Below are 20137 nucleotides of genomic sequence, written 5' to 3'. Positions count from 1 at the left end.
TGACATGTAACACTGTATTCATTTAAGGTGTGTAAGATAATGATTTGATATATACCTATAGCATGAAATGATCACCACACTAAGTCCAGTTAACATCCGTCACCTCACATAGTTACAAAGTTTTTCTCTTCTGGTAAGAATTTTTAAGATCCACTCTCTTATCAGCTTTCAAATATACAATACAGTATTGTTAATGATAGTCATCATGCTGTACACCATGTCCCCGGGACTTATGTATCTTATAACCGGAAGTTTGTACCTTTTGACCACCTTCATGCAATTCCCCCACCCCTACCCCTGCCTCTGGCAACCGCCAATCTGTTCTCTCTTTCTATGAGTTCAGCTTTTTAGATTCCACATATGAGTGAGATCATACAGCATTTGTCTTTCTCTGTCTGGCTTAAATAAGTCAAACTTACTATAATACCCTCAAGGTCCATCTGTGTTGTTGCAAATGGCAGGATTTTCTTCTTTTTTACGGCTGAATAATATTCCACTGTGTCTCTATGCCACATTCATCCATGGGTGGGCACCAAGGCTGTGTCCACGTTTTGGCTGTGTGAATAATGCTGCAGTGAACATGGGGTGCGGATAACTCATCAACATAGTGTGTCTGTGTCCTTCAGATGTATTCCCAGAAGTGGGATTGCTGAATCCTATGGTGGTTCTATAATTTTTTGAGGAACTTCCATGAGACCCTCTTCCCTCTCCAAAATTCAGGGCAAATAAAGGATACATGCCAACAGAGGGTGAGAGTGGGCAGGGGCTAGGCCTTCACCCTTGCCTCATGTGGCAGGAGTCAGAGAACCCAGGGCACACAGACACCTGATGCTAAAGCCAGGCCTGGACCCTGTGTCCGACCTCAGCCAGTGCTCTGTCCACACTGTCTTCATAATGATCACAAACTCAGTGCTTGAAATGACACAAATTTATTGATTTACCATTCTGTAGATCCAATGTCCAGTACAGACTCAAATCAAGGTGTCAGCAGGGCTGCGTCCCATCCTGGAGGGTCTGCGGGGAATCTGTTCCCTGCTCGTTTAGGTTGTTGGCAGAATTCATCTCCTCATGGTTGTGGGGCCAGGGTCCCCATTTCATTGCTGGCTGTAAACTGAGAGCAGCTCCCCCTGCATTCCTTGCCTAGTGGCCCCCTTTCTGTGTCTCCACAGCCAGCAATGGTGGGTGGAGTGCTTCCCAGGGGCATCTCTCTGACTCTCTCATCAGCCTCCCCTTCCTCTTCTAAGGACTCGTGATTAGGTTGGGGCCACTGGGCAATGCAGGATAATCCCCCATCTTAAGGCCCTTAACCTCACCACATCCGCAGTCTCCTTTTCCCTGTGAGGTGATGTAATCACAGCTTCACGGCATTAAGGCATGGGCATCTTCGGGGAGCTGCATTCTGTCACCCACATCTCCCTGCTCACTTTCAAGGGGGCCAAAAACGAAAAAAGAATCAATTGCCAGCATTGGCCAAGAGCTTCGTGCCGCCACCTTGGACAGGCAGAGCTCACGGAGGGACAGCTGCCGCTCTGCCACCGCCCAGGCTCTGCCCCGTGGGGCTCCCTGGCCTTCGCCTGGCTACTCGCTGCCATCCAGTGAGTGGGCTTTTCCATTAGGAAAGAAATACGTGAACGTTAAAGAAAGTTTGGAAAATACAAAAAGCTACAAGAAAAAAAAGCCCCAGCCCTTCAAATTACCACTGTTAACACATTGTTCAATTTCCTTCAAGTCTTTCATTCTACCCATGGGTTGACTTTTTAAGACTGGAGCTATAATCATTATACAAATAAAATTGCATTTTGCTTTTTTCATATAGCATTACATTAGGTATTTCTTTGCCACATTGAAATAAATTATTTGTAAGACCTTTTTAAATGGCTACCTAATATTCCCTCATGTGGATGGATACACTGTATCTGACTAATGACTCCCTTAATACGGTCAGTGTAAGTGATATTTTGATGGACATCTTTTGCAAAAATCATTCCCTAGATTTGAGATACGTTTCCTAGAAGAAGGATGGTTGGGTCTAAGACCATGAACCCATTGAAAGTTCTCCTCTGCTACACAGAGGGGACTCTATGTCCCGTCTCTTCTTGGACTTTTCTCACTTAAATGTGTAGTCCTGAATCATTTTGGAAAGAGCTCCCTCTCACTCTGGGTCCCCGTTTGAGTGATAAATCATGTGGTCACCCCACCCACAAGCTGCCCTGGGGATTCAAAGGGTCCCTCTCCTCTTGATCACCGTGCTCCAGCACGGGGGCCTGCGAGGGCAGAGGCCGCCGCTCTCCTGTCTCTGTCTCCGGGTCCTGCCCAAGGCCTGGCTCCTTCATGCACCCCATCAGCCTCCAGAGGGCCTCCACCACGTGCCAGCACCATGCTGGACCCTGGGGTGCAGGGGTGAGCCCCCCAGGAAGGCACGTCACGGGGCGGCTCAGAAACGTCACCAATGGAGTAGATGAAACTAAAGGCTGTTGGCAACACTGCCACAGGGTGTTTGAAATGAGCTGGGTTCTGTTCAGGCCCCGCGGGATCAAGAAGAGCCTGAATACAAAGGGCTGCTGGGGGACGGGCTCCTCAAGGAGCAGGTTCCAAGGGGGCGCCCAGGCCTGCATAAGCGACACAGTCTTTCTAGAACTAGCCAGGAGAGACGTCTGTGAAAGGGCAAAGAAGCGGAAAGAGCAGACAGGCCGTCCTGGCTGCTTAAAAACTGCAGAACGTGGCAAGGGCCCAGCCGCTGCCACATCGGCGAGGATGTGTTTTTAGGGACCAGGCAATGGGAGCTGCGGGACTTGCGGACGTCATCTAAAGGAAAAGTTTTTAATGCAAAAATGGAAAATTTCTTCTGCATACATTAGCGCGACTCTTGAACTTCTTGGAAATGATAGTAACCCTTTCCCCCATCCCGTCAGCCGTCGCAATCGCCCTGGTAACTTTGGAAACGGAGGGTCAGGGAAATGCAGTCCGGCCTCGGCCAAGTTCTTAAGGCCAGAAAAATGACCCCTGAGGGCGCTTTCAGGGGCTGCTCTGTGCACAGGGAGGTGGCCAGAAACCCCAGAGCCCCAGGGGCGCGGTGAGTAAGGGCTGGCAGTGCACTGGCTGAGTGATCCGGGCAGGTGGGGGGTGGACTGTGGCCCCTTCCAAAGGGCAGGTGCTTCTCAGGGCCAGCTCAGGGTCCCGTGGGAAAGGCGGGCCTGGGGTCGCCAGATCTTCTGAAGTTTTCGGGGGAATACAGAAATCTCCTTATATATTGCATTACATTATATTATATTATACTATACTATATTATGCTACATACTATATTATACTGTACTATACTATATTATACGGTATTGTATATAAAACATATTTAATGCTTTCATTTTTAAATGTTGTCAAGAAATTAAAAGTACAAAACAATTGTTAACGTTGTCCAGGCCAAGCCAAATCCACCTATGGGTCAGGGTCCGCCTGTGGCAGCCAATCTGTACCTACAAACCAGCCCCGTGGTGTTTCAGATGAGGAAACTGAGGCCTGGAGGGGTGGAGACTTCTCCGATCACATGGTGAGTTGGCAGCAGAGCTCAGCTGACCCCGTACCCAGTGGCCTCCCCTCAGTGCCACCCCATCTCTCTATCAGAGGCACCCGGAGGAGGGGAGGTGGAGAGCTGAGCCCGGATGTGCTGGTAAAGAGGGACAAGGGCAGGGAGCACAGGTTGTCCCTTTAGCCTGCACACGGTGGGTCTTATTCCCCCAGGGATCCCTATGAACAGCCTCAGGTTTGGAGGGCTGAGGTGACCAACTCCTCTTAGCCGGGTGATCTGCCCGAGGTCAGAGACCCAGAAGGGACTGAGTGCCCCCTGCCCTCATCACTGAGCTTCCCCTCGGGGAGGGGAAGTTCCCGGCTCTGCCCTCTAGGACTGCACGGAGCGCCTGGGAACAGCCCGTCAGGTACTGAGAGCCGGCTCTCGAATTCCCATCTGTCTCTCTATTCCAGGCAGAACATCTCCAGTTCCTTCAGCTGCTGACCACGGGTCAGGGTTGTGAACCTCTCTCTTCCACGTCACTCCCAGAACCCTCTAGTTTGTTACTCTCTTCTTGGAATGCAGCCCCTGGCTGAACACAAGCCCCGGTGGCGTGGGAGACGGCTTATAGGTGTACAAGGACAAATGTTTTCTAATTGGTGATCGGGTATTTATGCTTGTGTGCCTTCTATTTATGGCAGCATAGTGGTCTTGTCTTGCGTTTCCTTTGTGAGGAATTGATTGACCTAAAGCTCACCAAGAGCACAGGTGGTCTGCAGTCACCAACACCGTGGAGGCGGTCCATGACAACAGAGGTTTGGGGGTGCTGCTCAGGACCACAGCCCCAAAAGTCTGGGCTGAACTGAACACCCTCAGATTTTCTTCTTTTGTTTCTCTTTCTTCCACAAGCACTGCTGCTAAGCCATATCTCTCTACTCTTTCGTTATGGGATAGATTTTGTGAAGCTCAAAATCTTAGGTTACATGTTGCCAATTTCTTTGCATTCTTCCAGGGTGATGAGGTCTTATCTTTTAAAATACTAGTGATTCTGCATTGCTAGTATTAGATTCCAGCTTTGTGCTGTCCCGAGATGTGATCCGCAGCCCTGCTCTGTCTTCATGGGAGTCACCAACAGAACTGCAGAGTCGGGCGGGCTGAGCGTAGAGTCCGGTGCATGCTGCTCTGGCTCCCGGGGCAGCAATTCTTTGCCTGGCACTCACCACCTACGGCCATGGAAGCACCCCAGCCACAAGTCCACGGACGGGTCTCTCATGCTCCTGCTCTGGGCCAGGTGCGCGGTCTCTGTGAAGGGCTTACCACCACCCTTCCATCCCGGACTTGTGCCAGGACTTTCCCCCAAAGCATCTGGTTGCTCATTCTCAGAATCCATCATGTCCTTGTTTAGGGAAGCAGACAGCATTTCCCCAGATATGTGTTCTGTTTCCTGGCCCCTCTCCCAGGGTCCACACCTCCTGGAAAGGTCTAGGGTGCAAATCTGCATTCATTCATGCAAGCTCTCGTGGTTCTCTGGGCTGTCATTTATCTGGGTACCAGACACTATTCAACCCGGCTCAATTCTCCAACTCCTGCTCAGCCACCTTGGGGTCAATTGCCTCTTAACCATATTTTTTTTTTCAGTCCCCTGCAGGGTGAAGATCATTAGCATTGTTTAAAACAGTGTGACATCAGAATGGGGTGATTCTCTCCCCACTCCCCCCATCTGCTTTATCACCCATCATGGAGCACCCACTGAGGGCCATCCAGGAAACAAAGGTAAATGAGACCATTCCCTCTCAGGAGCTCTGGCCCCGGGATGGCCTCTGTCCCTTCCCGGTTCTTTTTTGTCTTCCTGAACACACTGTAGAAAGGCACTGTTCCCTATCTTTGGAATTTCAAACTGTAGTCATGCCCGTGAATTCAACACTCCCAATACAGCCAAGGCGTGAAGAAACGAAGTTTTCTAAATAGGAATGGGATGAGATGTAACAGAGCTATTGCATTAACAATGCAGCCGAAGGAGATGGAAAGCTGGAGCGGGCAGGGGCAGGGCTGCGGGCTGGTCAGAGTGGGTTGCCTGTTCATTCACTCAGCATGCACGGAGAGCCGCTCAGGAGGTAAGCATCGTCCTCCAAGCCAGAGACCTGAGCTGACTGCTAACAGGACCTTGCTTTCAGAGAGCAAGAGGGGGCAGGAGGATGGGGGCATGCAAACAGACCCCCAGACATCAACGGCACAGTGTCGCTATAATCACTGTGAGGAGATGGGGACTGCCTCACTTCATCCAGGGGAGTCAGGGAAAGCATAACAGGGGAGGTAAACATCAAGCTGGGTTTTGAGGGGTGCGTAGGAGCTTACCAATAGAAAGGGTGGTGACAGGCCTTCCAGGGAGAGGCAGCGCATGTTCCAAGGTGTGGGACAGAGGACTCACAGCGTGCTGCAGGAGACAGCTTGGGCCACATCTTGAAGTGCCTTACGTCCCCTGATAGGGATTTGGAGCAGGGGACTGACACTGTCAGGCGAAAGTCTAGGTGGCTGGGGTGGGGGAGGGGCAGTACTGTGGAAGGAAGCCAGCAGACGGACTGCTGAGCAACTCAGCGGTGGGCTCCTACTCAAACCCCCATCCATTTTCATTTCTTCTCCTTCTTCTTTTTTTTCAAATTAAAAACAAAAAGACTTTATGGTTGAAAATTTCAAGCATTTCAAGAATAGGGAGAAGTATAATAAATCCCCATGAACCCGTCACCCAAGATCAACAATTATCAACTCACAGCTGATCTTGTTTCGTCTCTCTCCCCCCAACTCCCTCCATCCCACATCATATGGAAGCCAGTCCCAGACATTATATAATTTCACCTGTAAATATTTCAGTATGTATCTCTAAAAGATAAAGATTCTTGAAAAAATAACCCAAATACATTATCACATCTAAAGAATCAATAATAATTCCTTAATATCAACAATTCTCCAGTCAGAGTTCAAATTTCCCCTGTTGTCTTATACTTTTTTTCCCCTTCAGTTTGATATTGGTTCAAATCAGGATTCAAACAAGCTTCATCATTGTGATTGGTTGTTACGTCTCTTAAATCTCTTTTAATTTACAGCACCCCTTCCAACTTTTTGTTCCCTCCTGCAACTTTTCTTTTTTCTTTTTTGCTGAGGAAGATTTGCTGTGAGCTAACATCTGTGCCAATCTTCCTCTATTTTGTATGTGGGTCACCACTATAGCATGGCTCCCAATAAATGGTGTAGGTCTGCACCAGGGAACCAAACCCAGGCCACTGAAGCAGAGCACGCCAAACTTAACCACTAGGCCAAAGGCTGGGCCTCACCCCTGCAAATCATTTGTTGAAGAAACCACATTCTTGGCCTTGGAGTTTCCCACAGTCTAGACTGCATCTCTCTGGTGGTGTTTAGCATGTACCTCTGTCCCCTAAGTGTCTGCTAAATTGTAGTTACATTCAGAGGTTCAATCAGATACAGGGTTGATTTTTTTTAACAAGACTATTTCCTAGTTGCACTGTCCACTTCTATCAGGAGGCAGAAGGTGTCCTCTGTTGGGAGGTCTCTCTTTTTGTGGCATTGGCAGCCCAGATCCACCAATGAGTTACCGGTGCAATGGTGATATTCTGACTCTGTAATTCTTTCCTCATTGATTAGCTAGAACATTTCTAAAAAGAGAAACTCAGCTTCACTGCTATTTGGTTCCTCTGAGGTACAGTAGGATAGGAAATGAGGGATGAACACTTGTTCTTTTGCCCCTTTATTTTCCATTTATCAAAACAATAATAGCATTCTCTAAGACAGCATAATGCGATAGAAATATAATGCCAGTCACAAATGTAATATTACATTTTCTAGTCATGATGTTAAAAAAAAGAAACAAGTAAAATTAATTTTAATAATATATTTTATTTAGCCCAATATTTTCAAAATAGTATCATTTCAACATGTAATCAATATAAAAAATATTGAGGGGCTGGCCTGGTGGCATGGTTGTTAAGTTTGCCTGCTCCACTTCGGTGGCCCAGCTTCATGGGTTTGGATCCCAGGCATGGGCCTACACCACTCATCAGCCATGCTGTGGCAGCGACCCACATACAAAATAGAGGAGGATTGGCAGAGATCTTCGTTCAGGGTGAATCTTCCTCTGCAAAAAAAAAATAAATAAATAAAAGAGACATTTTACATCTTTTTTTGTATTCTGTCTTTGAAATCAAGTGTGTATTTTACATTCAATTCAGATGTTAAATTTTTATCAGAAATACTTTACCCGCATTTAGATATCACAAAATTTAGAGTGGAAAATGTAGATTCACATACCTAGGTTGCTCCAAACACACTTAAAAGTTTTTCAATAAGTGAATTGAATATAAGATTTTAAATTTAAAATTAAATACAATTTAAAATTCAGTTCCTCAGTTGGACTAGCCATACTGGAAGTGCCCAGGAGCCACGGATGGCAGGTGAGGCCTGGAGTGGACAGCACAGGTTCAAGCAAACCAGGGAGGTGGGTCTTCTTTCAAGGACCTTTATATACACATGGATTTAAACGTGTTTGAAGTGTTTTAATGCATGCTGTTATTATCCTTATTGAAACTCGCAGTCACCTCTGGCCGGGGAGCCTCTTTACCTGGTCCTGAGCCCTTGACACACTCTAAATGTCTCTGACAGCTGCCTTGCTTTCTTGTCTGACAATGTCTCAGGGTCTTCTTAACCATCTTCCTCCCAAGACCTGAAATCGACCATTTCTCCAAGGAGCTCTGGTTCTTCCTAGGGGGAAATGCTCGTTAGGAATCAAATTCTAGGCCCTCGGGTGCTCCCTGCTATTGGATTGATCATTGTTTTAAGGACTTCTTAGTGGACAGAGCTAGAAAACATGATTTTTTAAAAAGAAATGATTGATATTATTATAAAACAAAAGTTTTACATGAATTTATAATGATATTTCAAGAGTTTATAACATTTCCAACTCAGATTCAGAATCATACATTTTACTTAACCTTATTAATCTCACATCTGTATCTCCTTTCTCGCATAGGAAAAAGCCCATTTGTCAGTGACACTAACATAATTACTCGTGTGCATTATTTCATAGTATACATACAGTATCTCAGAACAATACCAGCGCTCCACCAACAATATAATTACTGAAAACAATGTGTTTCTTTCTCTCAGTTCTTTTTGTCTTAAATGTATATATCTCTCCATGATTGTGCAGTCAAATTACTACCGTTTTAAAGTCAGATAGGATGTTCTGTCTCATTGTATCTACTGACGGGACACATAGTTACGTTCATTTGTTTCACTTTACTATCAACTTTTGGGATTACTTTTTCAAAAGGAATTTTTGTTATATAATAATGTAAAATATTTTCATGGTTCCAAAACCAAGTCTAAAAACCCAACGTCTATTAAAACAAGTCTAGATTCCACCCCCGGCCCCTCCATCTTACTCCCTCCTTCCTCCCATGGATAATCTTAAAACATGTTGTGGTTTATCTACTTAAAAATATAAACAAATCTTGTACATGCTTGTATCACACATTTTAAGATAAACAGTAGCATACTATTCACACTTTGCCCCACCTTGCTTCTTTCACTTAACAATACATACAATAGCATAAGAAATATTCCTCATTCCTTTTTATAGCTGCATAATATTCCATTGTGAGGATATGCTATAGTTCATTCGATCTGTCCTCACACGAACATATTTGGGGGGTTTCCAGTTTTTGATATTGTAAATAGTGCTGCCATTATTTCGTCTTCTGCATATGCTGTCTCATATTGTGACTGAGATGGGTACCTGGAAGTGAGAGGAGTAGGTGAAAGGAGTGAATGCATATGTGATTTTGCTAGATATTCCCAACTTCGCTTGACAAGCGTCGTCCATTTTGCATTTCCACCAGCACTGTATGAGGTGCCTGTTTTCCTACAGCCTTGCTGTCTGAGTATATTGTCAAGTTTTGGGTTTTCGTCAGCCTGATAGGTGAGAAAATGGTGTCTTGGTCTAGCTTTAATTTCTATTTATCCCAATACAACTTAGTAAAAAGCACATCTTTCACCCATTCATTCACGATGCCGCCTTTATCAAAGTTGAAATTTCCATGCCCGATTAGGTCTGTTTCTGGATTCCGTATTCCATTCCATTGGTCTGTCTTTTTATTCACCATCAACACTAAATTGCTTCACTTAGAGAGGCTCCATAATATGTTTTAAGGTCTGAGAGGGCTGCCCGCCTTCCCCACAATTGCTTTTCTTTTTCAGGCTTTTTTCCTGGCTATTCTTGCTTCTTCCTTTATCCAAACAAACTTTGTAATCGTTAACTCACCTAGCCGTGCTCTCCCACCACCAAGAAAAGATAATATTTTTCTCTGGATTGCAATAACTTAAGACTTTGACCTGTGTAGAACTAACTCCTTCATGATGCTGACCCTTCCTCACCCAGAACACACGGTTTCATTCGTTCGAGTGTACCTCCACGGGCGTTGGTAGTGTTTTATGGTTTTTCTCACACAAGTTTTCGACATTTCTTTTTACATTTAAGCCTAGATAGTTGATACTTTCTTCTTTGCCATCATAACCTTTCTCATCTTCCATTTTATCTTCTGACTGGTTTTGCTTATCTATATGAAAACTTTTGATTCGTATGTTAATTTTGGCAGGGAAGACTTCTATCCAACACGCCCACGTGGGCTAGCCCCAGCTACTCACCAACTCTGGCCTCCGAGAACCAGTCTCCTGCTTCCACTTTACTGATGGGGGCGGCTCTCCAGCCATCTCTCCCCTTCTTCAAATTATTCAAAGGCAATGGGAACCTGCCTTTCCACAGCTGATTTCTGGCAAAATGAGGCTCGCCAACTAACCCAGGCACAAACAAATCTCTAACACCCAACATTTAAAAAGACACGTTGAAACATTAATAAAATAATGGCTAACGAAGGAGGTGTCGAAGGAGATAAATGATCTACATACATTTGGGGAGATTTGAGTTTAAATGTTCTTTTAATGCAGTCCACAAGTGACTTCCAAATTCTCCTCCTTCTGCTGGAGACAATGAACAGCGTGCATGGAACCCGAGGAACTCGATATCTTGGCAACTGGTCATCTCCCACACCGCCTCTCTGTTCCTTCTCAGGAACTCCTAAGAGAATTGACTAAGTTAAATTTGATACACTACCAGCAGGAAGTGGCTATCCTTGTGTTTTTTTTTTAAAGACTGGCCCTGAGCTAACATCGGTTGCCAATCTTCCTCTCTCTCTTTTTCCTTCTTCTCCCCAAAGCCCCCCAGTACACAGTTGTATATTCTAGTCGTAGGTCCTTGTGGATCTGCTATGTGGGATGCCACCTCAGCATGGCCTGATGAGCAGTGCCATGTCCACGCCCAGGATCTGAACCAGTGAAACCCTGGGCTGTCGAAGCAGAGCACGTGAACTTAACCACTCGGCCACAGGGCCCACCCCAGGAAGTGGCTATCCTTAAGAGCAATGTGTAAGTCAGTCCAATACCTTATAATAAGTTCCTTACATTTTAATCAGGTGTCTTTAATAATTTGTTTTTATTTAATTTTTTTCTATTGAGGTAATGTTGGTTTATAACATTACATAAATTTTGGTGTGCAACATTATATTTCAGCTTCTGTGTAGACTACATTGTGTTCACCACCAAAAATCCAGTTGCCATCCAGCACTGCACAAATGTGCCCTTTTACCCCTTTTCATCCTCCTCCCTTCCCCTCTCCCCTCCCCCTCTTCCCTCCCTTCTGGTAACCACCAATCTACTCTCTGTGTCTATGTGTTTGTTTGTTGTTCTTGTTGTTTTTATCTTCTACATATAAGAGAAGTCAGACAGTATTTGGCTTTCTCCATTTGACTTATTTTGCTTAGCATAATACACTCCAGTTCCAGCCATGTTGCAGAAAATGGCAAGATTTCGCTTTTTTATGGCTGAGTGGTATTCCATTACATATATATACCACATCTTCTTTATCCATTCATCCACTGATGGGCACTTGGGTTGTTTCCAAGTCTTGGCTGTTGTGAATAATGCTGCAATGAACATAGGGGTGCACATATCTTTTAGAATTAGTGTTTTCATGTTCTTTGGATAAACACCCAGAAGTAGAATAGCAAGATCATATGGTATTTCTATTTTTAATTTTTTGAGGAATCTCCATACAGTTTTCCATAGTGGCTGCAACAGTTTGCATTCCACTAGGAGTGTATGAGGGTTCCCTTTTCTCCTCATCCTCTCCAACACTTGATATTTCTTATCTTTTTAATAATGGCCATTCTGACGGGTGTAAGGTGATATCTCATTGTAGTTTTGATTTGCATTTCCCTGGTAAGCAGTGATGTTGAACATCTTTTCATGTGCCTGTTGGCCATCTGTATATCTTCTCTGGAAAAATGTCTGTTTAGATCCTCTACCCATTTTTTAATTGGATTGTTTTTCATTGTTGAGTTGTATGAGATCTTTATATATTTTGGATATTAACCCCTTATAGGCTATATGATTTGTAAATACCTTCTCCCAATTGGTGGGTTGTCTTTTCGTTTTGTTGCTGGTGTCCTTTGCTTTGCAGAAGCTTTTTAGTTTGATGTGGTCCCATTGGTTTATCTTTTCTTTTGTTTCCCTTGCTTGAGGAGACATGATATTCAAAAAGAAACTGCTAAGATTGATGTCAAAGAGAGTACTACCTATGTTTTCTTCTAGGAGTTTTATGGTTTCAGGTCAGACTTCCAAGGCTTTAATCCCTTTTGAGTTAATTTTTTTGTATGGTGTAACATAATGGTCTACTTTCATTCTTTTGCATGTGGCTGTCCAGTTTTCCCAACACCACTTATTGAAGAGACTTTGCTTTCTCCCTTGTATGTTCCAGGCTTCCTCTGTAGAAGATCAGCTGTCCATAGATGTGGGAGCAACGATTTCTTTTTAAATTGTCTTGAAGTAACGTCTTTCATTGTTATGTGATTGGTGAAGACTACTGACATTTCTCAGAATCACCAGAGGCTGTGAGATGATGCTGTCTTTTTCAGTTTGGTTAAGAAACCCACAAGGTATCTTGAGGAAAGTTCTTGAGAGGGCTGGCCCTGAGGGGGGAAAAATGGCTGAAGATCATCCACTGGATCTCTGAGCCCCGCTGATTTTCCTGCCTCTTCCCCCCCTGCCCTGGCCTCCTCTGCCCTCCCCAGGATGGCTGCATCAATGTTCCACAGCCCCCCTCCCCAGCTCCTTCCTTTTCCAACCTACCTTGCACAGGGCAACCTCCTTCACGGGCCTTACCACTGTGAGCTGACTCAGGGGCCTGTGGAAGCACCGCCCAGCCAGGGACCAGCGGGTGAAGTAAGGCAAGGACTGCACCTCTTTCATCTTTTTATCTCTAAAGTGCAGGGGACACGGTTGAAGCTCAAGAGGGATGAATGAACAAATGTATTCACGTATGTATGCATGAATGAATCCATCAGCCAAAGCTTTGGTCCTTCTGCACTTGAATCTCTCCCAGCCATGTCCTCTGGGGCAGCCCTGAGGGGAAAAGCATCTTCACCAGTTGCTTCTGTATGGGGGTGGGGTGGGGGCTTTCCTAACATCTCCCAATTGCACAAACCCCTGCATGCGTTTCTACGTTGCATTACTCCACAACACTGTTGGGACGGCGTTGAAGATTTGGGCTGCAAATGAGAAGTGCTCCTTGGTCTTTGGCCTGCCTGGTATCCTCCTTTTGTGTACTTGTCCCCCAGCAGTGCCCTTTAGGTGCCATCCTTATGTTTTGTACTCCTCCTGTATAAGCTTGTTCTCTGGAAAGGATCTGATCCATTTACTCGCAGCGGAGAGGGTATTACCTAGATAGGTTCTGTGTCGGCCCTCCTGTGTGTATCTGCACCATAATAATGGACACAGCCTTCAGTTGTAGGAGTGACTCCAGACGGTACAGCGTTGCTGATCCCAGAGCCTGTGGGTGGTGCACTGGGATGCAGGGTTGGGGAGACTGAAAGTGGGAGCCCCCAAAGAAGAACACGTGCTCAATCCACTTTGGGGACTGGCCCTTGCTGTTTGAGCCCTCACGCCCTCTCCTGCCTGGCCATTGGCTGGCCGTTTAGTCTACAACTCAGCTCTTCTCAGCCGCAGCACCTTCCTCACTTAGTACGTCATTTGTGTCCTTCCACTGTGGCCAAGTTTGTGTATCCCCTGATTGGAGTGTGGACTCCCTGAGCGTGGGGACTGGGTCTCACTTCTTTCTAGTGCTCCTAAGCGCTCGCTACTGGGCTTTCTAGCCCAGCCATGAGGCAACACACCTGGTGGGCTACCTGCTAGCCTTCCCTGTGTCTCCAGTTAGCTTTGTGTGGCAGACCATGTTTCCAAAAACAGCTACAGCACCATTTCTGTCCCATATGCCCTTCAGAATCTTGCTGTTCCCCATCAAGAAGTAGAGTCTATTTTCCGTCGCCTTGAATCTAGGCAGAACTTTATGTCTCAATGAAGAGAATGTGGCTGAGCGATGCTCTGTGATTTCCAAGGTTCCCTAAAAGGTGATAGGGCTTCCACCTGCCTATCTCCTGTTAACCTCACCTTTGGCACCCAGTGACCACCATGCTATTAATTAGTCTAAAATTAGCCTAAGTAGAGAGACCACATGGAGAGGTCCAGACAGAAAGGAACTGAGGCCCCCCTCACTCAACAGCCAGTACTGACCACCAGGCATGCGAGTGAGTGTGTGTTCAGATGATCCCGGTGGCAGCACTGAAGTCGTCTAGCTGCGGCCCTGACACTGTGGAGCAGAGACAAGCTGTCCCCATTATGCTCTCTCCAAAATCCTGACCTGCATAATCCATGCACACAACAAATGGTTGTTTTATTCCACTGAGTTTGGGGGCGATTTATTATAAAACCCTAGCAACTGGAATGCTGTGCAGTGATGGGCAAGCTATTTCTCTATGAGCCTAGAGTTTCTCATCATTCAGGCTCCTTTCACAGGAAGAGGGAAGGAAGAACTGGAACATGCCTCATCCTCTTCCCTCTCCTAGTTAATTCTCCCTCATTCCTCCTCCCTATCCCCTGGCTTTATTGCGGTATAATTGATATACAAAAAATCGCACATAATTAATGTATACAATTTGGTGAGTCTGGACATAGGTATATACTCGTGTTACCATCACCACAATCCAGGCACTATACATACCCATCACCTCCAAAAGTTTCCTAGCATGCCCACCCCCCCTTTTTTTGTGGTCGGAACGTTTAACATGAGATCTACCCTCTTGAATTTTTAAGTACATAACATCTTACTGCCAACTATAGGTACTACGTGGTACGGCAGATCTCTGGAACTTAGTCCCCTTGCATAACTGTAATTTTATACCCATTGAACAACAACACCCCATCTCCTCTTCCCTCATCCCCTGCGCACCACCATTCTACTGTCTACTTTTGTAGCTTTGACTACTTGAGATGCCTCATATAAGAGAAGTCACATAGCGTTTGTCCTTCTGTGACTGCCATTTCACTTAACACTTTTTCCAGGTCAATCTATGTGATCACAAATGGTTGGGCTTCCTTCTTTTTAAAGTCTGAATAATATTGCATTGTAGGTATATGCCACATTATCTTGATCTATTCATCTGACAATGTACATTTGGGTTGTTTCCATATCTTGGTTATTGTGAAGAATGTTGCCATGAACATGGGAGTGCAGATACCTCTTTGAGATCCCGATTCCAACTTTTTTGGAGACATACTCAGAAGTGGGATGGCTGGATCTTATTCCATTCTTAATTTTTTGAGAAGCCTCCATACTGTTTTCCATAATTGCAAAACCATTTTACATTCCCATCAACAGTGTTGGGTTTGAGGGTTCCAATTTCTCCACAACCTCACCGACATTTGCCATCTTTTGTCTTTTTGAGAGTGGACATTCTAACAGATGTGAGGTAACATCTCATTGTGGTTTTGTTTGCCTTTCCCTGTTGATTAAGATGTCAAGTATTTCTTCATGTAGCTGTTGGCCATTTGTATGTCTTCTTTGGAGAAATGTCTATTCAAGTCTTTTGCCCATTTTTTAATTGGGTCATTTGTCTTTTTGCCATTGAGTTTTAAGAGTTCCTTATGTATTTTGGAAATCAAGCTCTTGTCAGTACGTGGTTTGCAAACAGTGTCTCCCATTCCACAGGATGCCTGTCACTCTGTTGATTGCCTCCTTTCTGTGCAGAGCGTTTGAGGTTGGTGCAGTTCCGCTTGTTTATTTTTGCTCCTGTTGTGCCTCATTCCTTCCCCACATCGGTGCAACCTTACTTCCTCAGAGGAGCCTTCTCTGGGCCTCCCACCCGCCTCCCATGGCAGCTCAGGTCACTGGTCATAAGCTCTGAGGCACTTCGTATTTCTTCACCCAGTATGTGATGATGCATTTGTTTGTGGTTATTCCTGAAGCCTCAAACTCCCGAAGGGGAAGGATCTTGTCAGTCAGTCCCGCTCACTGTGACGTCTCGTCAGTCAGCTCAGAGCCTGGCACTCGGAAAGTTGCGGACTGAATGAACTGGGACTTGCCCAAGGTTATCCTCCACTTAGCACTAGAGCTGGGACCAGGACCCGGTGCCCAACACTCAGGTGAAGGCTTTCTCTGCTATACCCGTTCGCCTCCGCCTCAAACCTCCTGTTGCTTTTCTCAGCTCCCAAACTTCTGACCATCTAGAGATTAAGGCACGGTGTCTTCAGCCTCTCCTCAAACCGAAAACATTCCATCTTCATCTCAACAGCCACCTTCTTGCCAAAATAAGCCAAGAAAGGTTATGGGAGTGCCTGGATTCCAGCAGGAGTTGAGCTGGTCTGAGAAGAAAAACAGAGAAAAAGGAAATATCCCAAAATGTTGATTTGTTTAAACTTCTTCACAAACTTAACAACACAAGGAAACCAACAGAGACGAGCTTGTAATGAAGTAATCAGCCGACGCTGCTAATATTCCAGTAACATAAAATGATTCCCCACATTTCATGGGGCAGATATGAATAGGGTCATTAAAATATGGCCAAAGACGGGAGGGAGAGTTTACTTTTTCTGTCTCCTTAGAGTCTGTGTTCTGAAAGCTCAGCAGGAATTTAAACAAATTGCATGGAGGAATGGTGAATCTGATCACATGTAAAGAAAAAGCCCCTTTCAAACTTCTCTTCCCTTTAATAAATACATTGGCTTCTGCAAGTTTTGCTTTTTAAAAACCCTGCAGGTTCTTTTCCCCATCTAGAAGATGGGAAAAACAAAATTAGCATCGAATTGTTCTAATATTGTCCTGCATATTTTTTTCCCTAGGTCAGGAAGAATGTAGCTTCTCTCATATAAAGGAATGTAAGAAGGGAAGGAAGGTAGGTAATAGGGAACGGGGATCACAATGCCTCCTCTTCCATTAAAAAGTGAAAAATGAAGTTGGAGGCAATCTAAGGAGAGAGCTAGGGGCGAAAGGGATTCCGTCAGGAAAGCGGGCCTGAGAGGTCACACCCCCACGAGGAGGGGAGAACCGGCTCTCTGGGCTTACGGCTCCTCTGCACTCCTGACAAGAGGACAAGACGCAACTGTAGGAAGAGGCACTGAAGGGAGAGAGGCCCCGCCACCCTCATGGGGCGAATTTGAACGAATGGCCCAGCTCGCTGAAACTCGTGGAGGGTGGCGGTTCAGTGCTCGGACCTCGGACAAGTTACTTCACTTGTTTCAGCCTCAGCCTTCTCATCTGTAAAATGGCGGGGAAGACAGCCTACCTACCAGCCTACCTCTCAAAGTTCTGCCGGTTAAAAAATATAAAGGAAATACACTGTGTCACCTAGCACACTGTAAGTCCTCCACAAACGTTAGGAAGAGAAAGAGAGCAGTCTCCCATGAAGCATCCTTTGGGAGACGCTCCTCAGCCCTACAGAGGCTGGTGGCCCCCGAGGGCTAGGGGGACCCCTTAACCAACTGTCCCCATGCTTCTCCAAGACGGGCAGCTCAGTCCTGGGCTGTGGCGCGGCGTGAGCGCCTGGGGCTCATCACCTAGTTTGCTTAAGCAAGTTCTTTCACACACCCCCATACACATTTTGGCCCGAAAATTCAGTGAGGTTTTTTTCTTCCTTCTTCCTCTGTTGTTGGGTTCTGATTATTTCCATCTGGCTGCGGCAGCGCGAGTGGAGTCTCTAAACAAAACAAAACAAAACAAAAACCCTCCCTACAAAACACACATGCACCAAACCTAGAAGGCTGCTTCGCTTCTCGCCAACAGGCGCTCGGATAGCGACTCGCGCGAGCCGCGGGGGGGCGGGGGGCGAGGGCAGGACCCCCGGCACCTGCGCGCGCTGCTTGCTGAGAGAGGGGCAGCGGAGAGCCAGGGCCCCCCCTCCCGTCCCTCCAGTCTCCGGCTTCCGCCCCGGCGCCCGGAGAAGCGGGCGCACTGGGAACGGCGACCCGGGCATCTCCCGGCGGAGGGGAAGAGGGAGGTCGGGAGGGAGGGTGATTTCAGAGATTGAAAACAGATCAGTCCCTGCGCCTTAGCTCCGTAGCTCATCTGACTTGAGTTAGCGACCCCCCACCCACCCTGGCGCCTTAAAAAAAAGTGTCGGAAATTGGCGCGTTCTTTCGTTCTCTGCTCGAACTTTCCTCGTGTGCTTTCTTTCCTCGGTGCAGGGGAGCAGAGTCCTCGGCCGCCCCCTTCTCCTCCGGGTCCCCCCCAAGTCCCCCCGGGCGGGTGCGCGCGGCGCGGGCTGGGGCGCGGCGCTCGGGTGTGCGGCGGTCGAGCGCGCGGGGGCGCTGCGCCGTCCGGGCGGCGCTGATGGATTGCAGGAGTGCCGGAGCTCGCCAGCCGAGGCAGCACGGCTCCGCGGACTTTTTTTCAAACTCCTATCAATGAGACTTCGAGGAGGAGCGGGAGGCGGCGGCGGCGGACGCGGAGGAAGGCGAGGAGGAGCCGGTGGAGCCGGAGGAAGGAGCGCGGGTTGCGCGGCGCCCCGGAGCCTCGGGGAGCTGCCCGCTCGCTCGCGGTAGGGGCTGCCAGGCCCCCGCCCGCCTCTGCGTCTCCTCCCCTGCTTGGCCTGCCCCGCCCCGGCCCGACTGAGCCCCGGCACACGGCAGCCCGCGGCGGGTCGCCGCACCAGCCAAGTTGGGATGGGGGGCCGCAGCCACCGCCCGGCGCCCGAGCGGCCACCTGCGTGCTAGAGGCAAACTTTTGTCTCCCTCGGTAAAGTTGCATTGGCCTTCTTTTGCTTGCTTTTCGTTGCGAAGTGCTCTCTACCCTGGGGAGCCCAGGCCGAGTGGGATGCTGCGCCGTCTCGGATGGTCTTTCGGCCGAGTACTCGCGCCACTGCGCGGAGATCAGGGCACCGGGCTTAGGGGGCCCGGGGTCTAGTGGGGCGGCCCCGTTTTATGCTCTGGCCAAGCCGGGCGGGGACGTAAAAGGGGTTCTGGGGCTAGGAATTCTTGGTTAGGGGGCGATTTTGCATCCTCCTTCCTACCTGGGGAATAGAGTCTCTCTTCTCGGGCTGCACAGCCGGGCCGGCCCCCGCCCCATCTCCACGGCGCCCGATCCCAGGGTTGTTTTTGCGGGAGGTGAGGTGAGGTGGCCCGGGGGCCGGGGGGGGCGGTGGCACCAGAGGCTGAGATGCTGCGAACCTCCCGGAGGTGGGCGATGGGAGTGTGTCTTAGGGGAGTGTGCTGCGTGTGGAGAGGCTGCAGCCAGCCACTTGCGAACTTCTAACTGCACTTCTCCGCGCTATCCGTCCCGGATCCCTGCCTTTCTTTCTTCTTCCCTTCTTCCTTCCCCTTGTCCGGCCTTGTCGCCCCCTCCCCCTCGGTCAGGCTATCCTCTCCCGGCTCCCTTCTTGCTTCTTTCCTCCTCCTTCTCCTCTCCTGCCCTCCGCCCCGAGATCCGCTTGACTTCCCGAAGGGATCGTCACGTAATCCCTCGCCCCGTCCTCCTGTCCCCCCACCCCTCACTTTCATCCCCACCTCCCACTCATAGTCGTCGCCCCCGCCTCCCCCGCCCGGCAATCTCTCAACAAGTATATTTGCTGAGGAATTTGAAAAATCCACTACTGCAACTTGATCTGTGTGTGATGGATGGGGAGAGGCGCGGAGAGAGTTGGGCGCCAATCCTATTAAGGGTTTAGAGAGGGGAGCGTTTTCCCTGGGCGGGGACGGGGGGTGGGGGGGGATTGCAGGGAGGGGAGGAGGAAGGGAGCGTGTGCTTGTGTGTGTGAGTGTGAGCGCGCCCGCCGCGTCGGGGAGCTGGAAGTCCACCCAACTCGGCGCCTTTTCAGCCTGGCAGTAATTGCTGTCATTTCCTAGGAAACCCGACTTTTACAGCGGGAGGAGCTGGGACTGGAGACCTCGCGCTTCACCCCGGGTGACCGGCCGCGGAGGCTCTGGCAGGCCTTGGGTCCCCCCTCCCCGTCCCCCCAGGGGGCCTCCCTCTATTCCTCTCTCTTTTGTATAATTTTTGTGGCTCTCAGAGTTGATCCCGGCTGGGAAAGTAGACCGTTTCTTCAAGTCTGGTGCCGGGCCCTGGGGGTCTTTTCTGCACTCCTCTGCCCCCACCCCGCCCGGGCATCCCGCTCGGTGCACGGCCTCTGGCGCGGGCTTTGCAGCCCGGTGGCCGTGGACGAGTCCCGGGCCCCCGCCTACCGCCCC

The 20137-nt window shown here is 48.1% G+C and overlaps 1 protein-coding gene and 1 long non-coding RNA gene across 3 annotated transcripts in view; one reads left to right on the top strand and one right to left on the bottom strand.

Moving 5' to 3' along the window:
- Positions 1 to 7394: 7394 nt before the first annotated feature.
- On the bottom strand, positions 7395 to 9955 carry LOC138918749 (uncharacterized). The gene is made up of 2 exons (XR_011428462.1): positions 8133 to 9955; positions 7395 to 7649 (listed from the first exon to the last, which is right to left on the bottom strand). It is a non-coding gene; the product is annotated as an uncharacterized lncRNA (long non-coding RNA).
- Positions 9956 to 18286: 8331 nt separating this feature from the next.
- Positions 18287 to 20137, top strand: part of GLI2 (GLI family zinc finger 2) — a 251033-nt gene continuing 249182 nt past the window's right edge. Inside the window, exon 1 of one of the 2 annotated variants that reach the window (XM_023622733.2) lies at positions 18287 to 18689. The gene's annotated coding sequence lies outside the window, so the exon portion shown is untranslated. The remainder of the gene's footprint in view (positions 18690 to 20137) is intronic. The other variant, XM_070241767.1, reaches the window with a different exon arrangement.

Source organism: Equus caballus, chromosome 18 (assembly GCF_041296265.1).
Source record: "Equus caballus isolate H_3958 breed thoroughbred chromosome 18, TB-T2T, whole genome shotgun sequence".
Taxonomy (NCBI): domain Eukaryota; kingdom Metazoa; phylum Chordata; class Mammalia; order Perissodactyla; family Equidae; genus Equus; species Equus caballus.
Note: the sequence above shows the minus strand (reverse complement) of the source record. Positions and strands in the feature narration are given on the sequence as shown.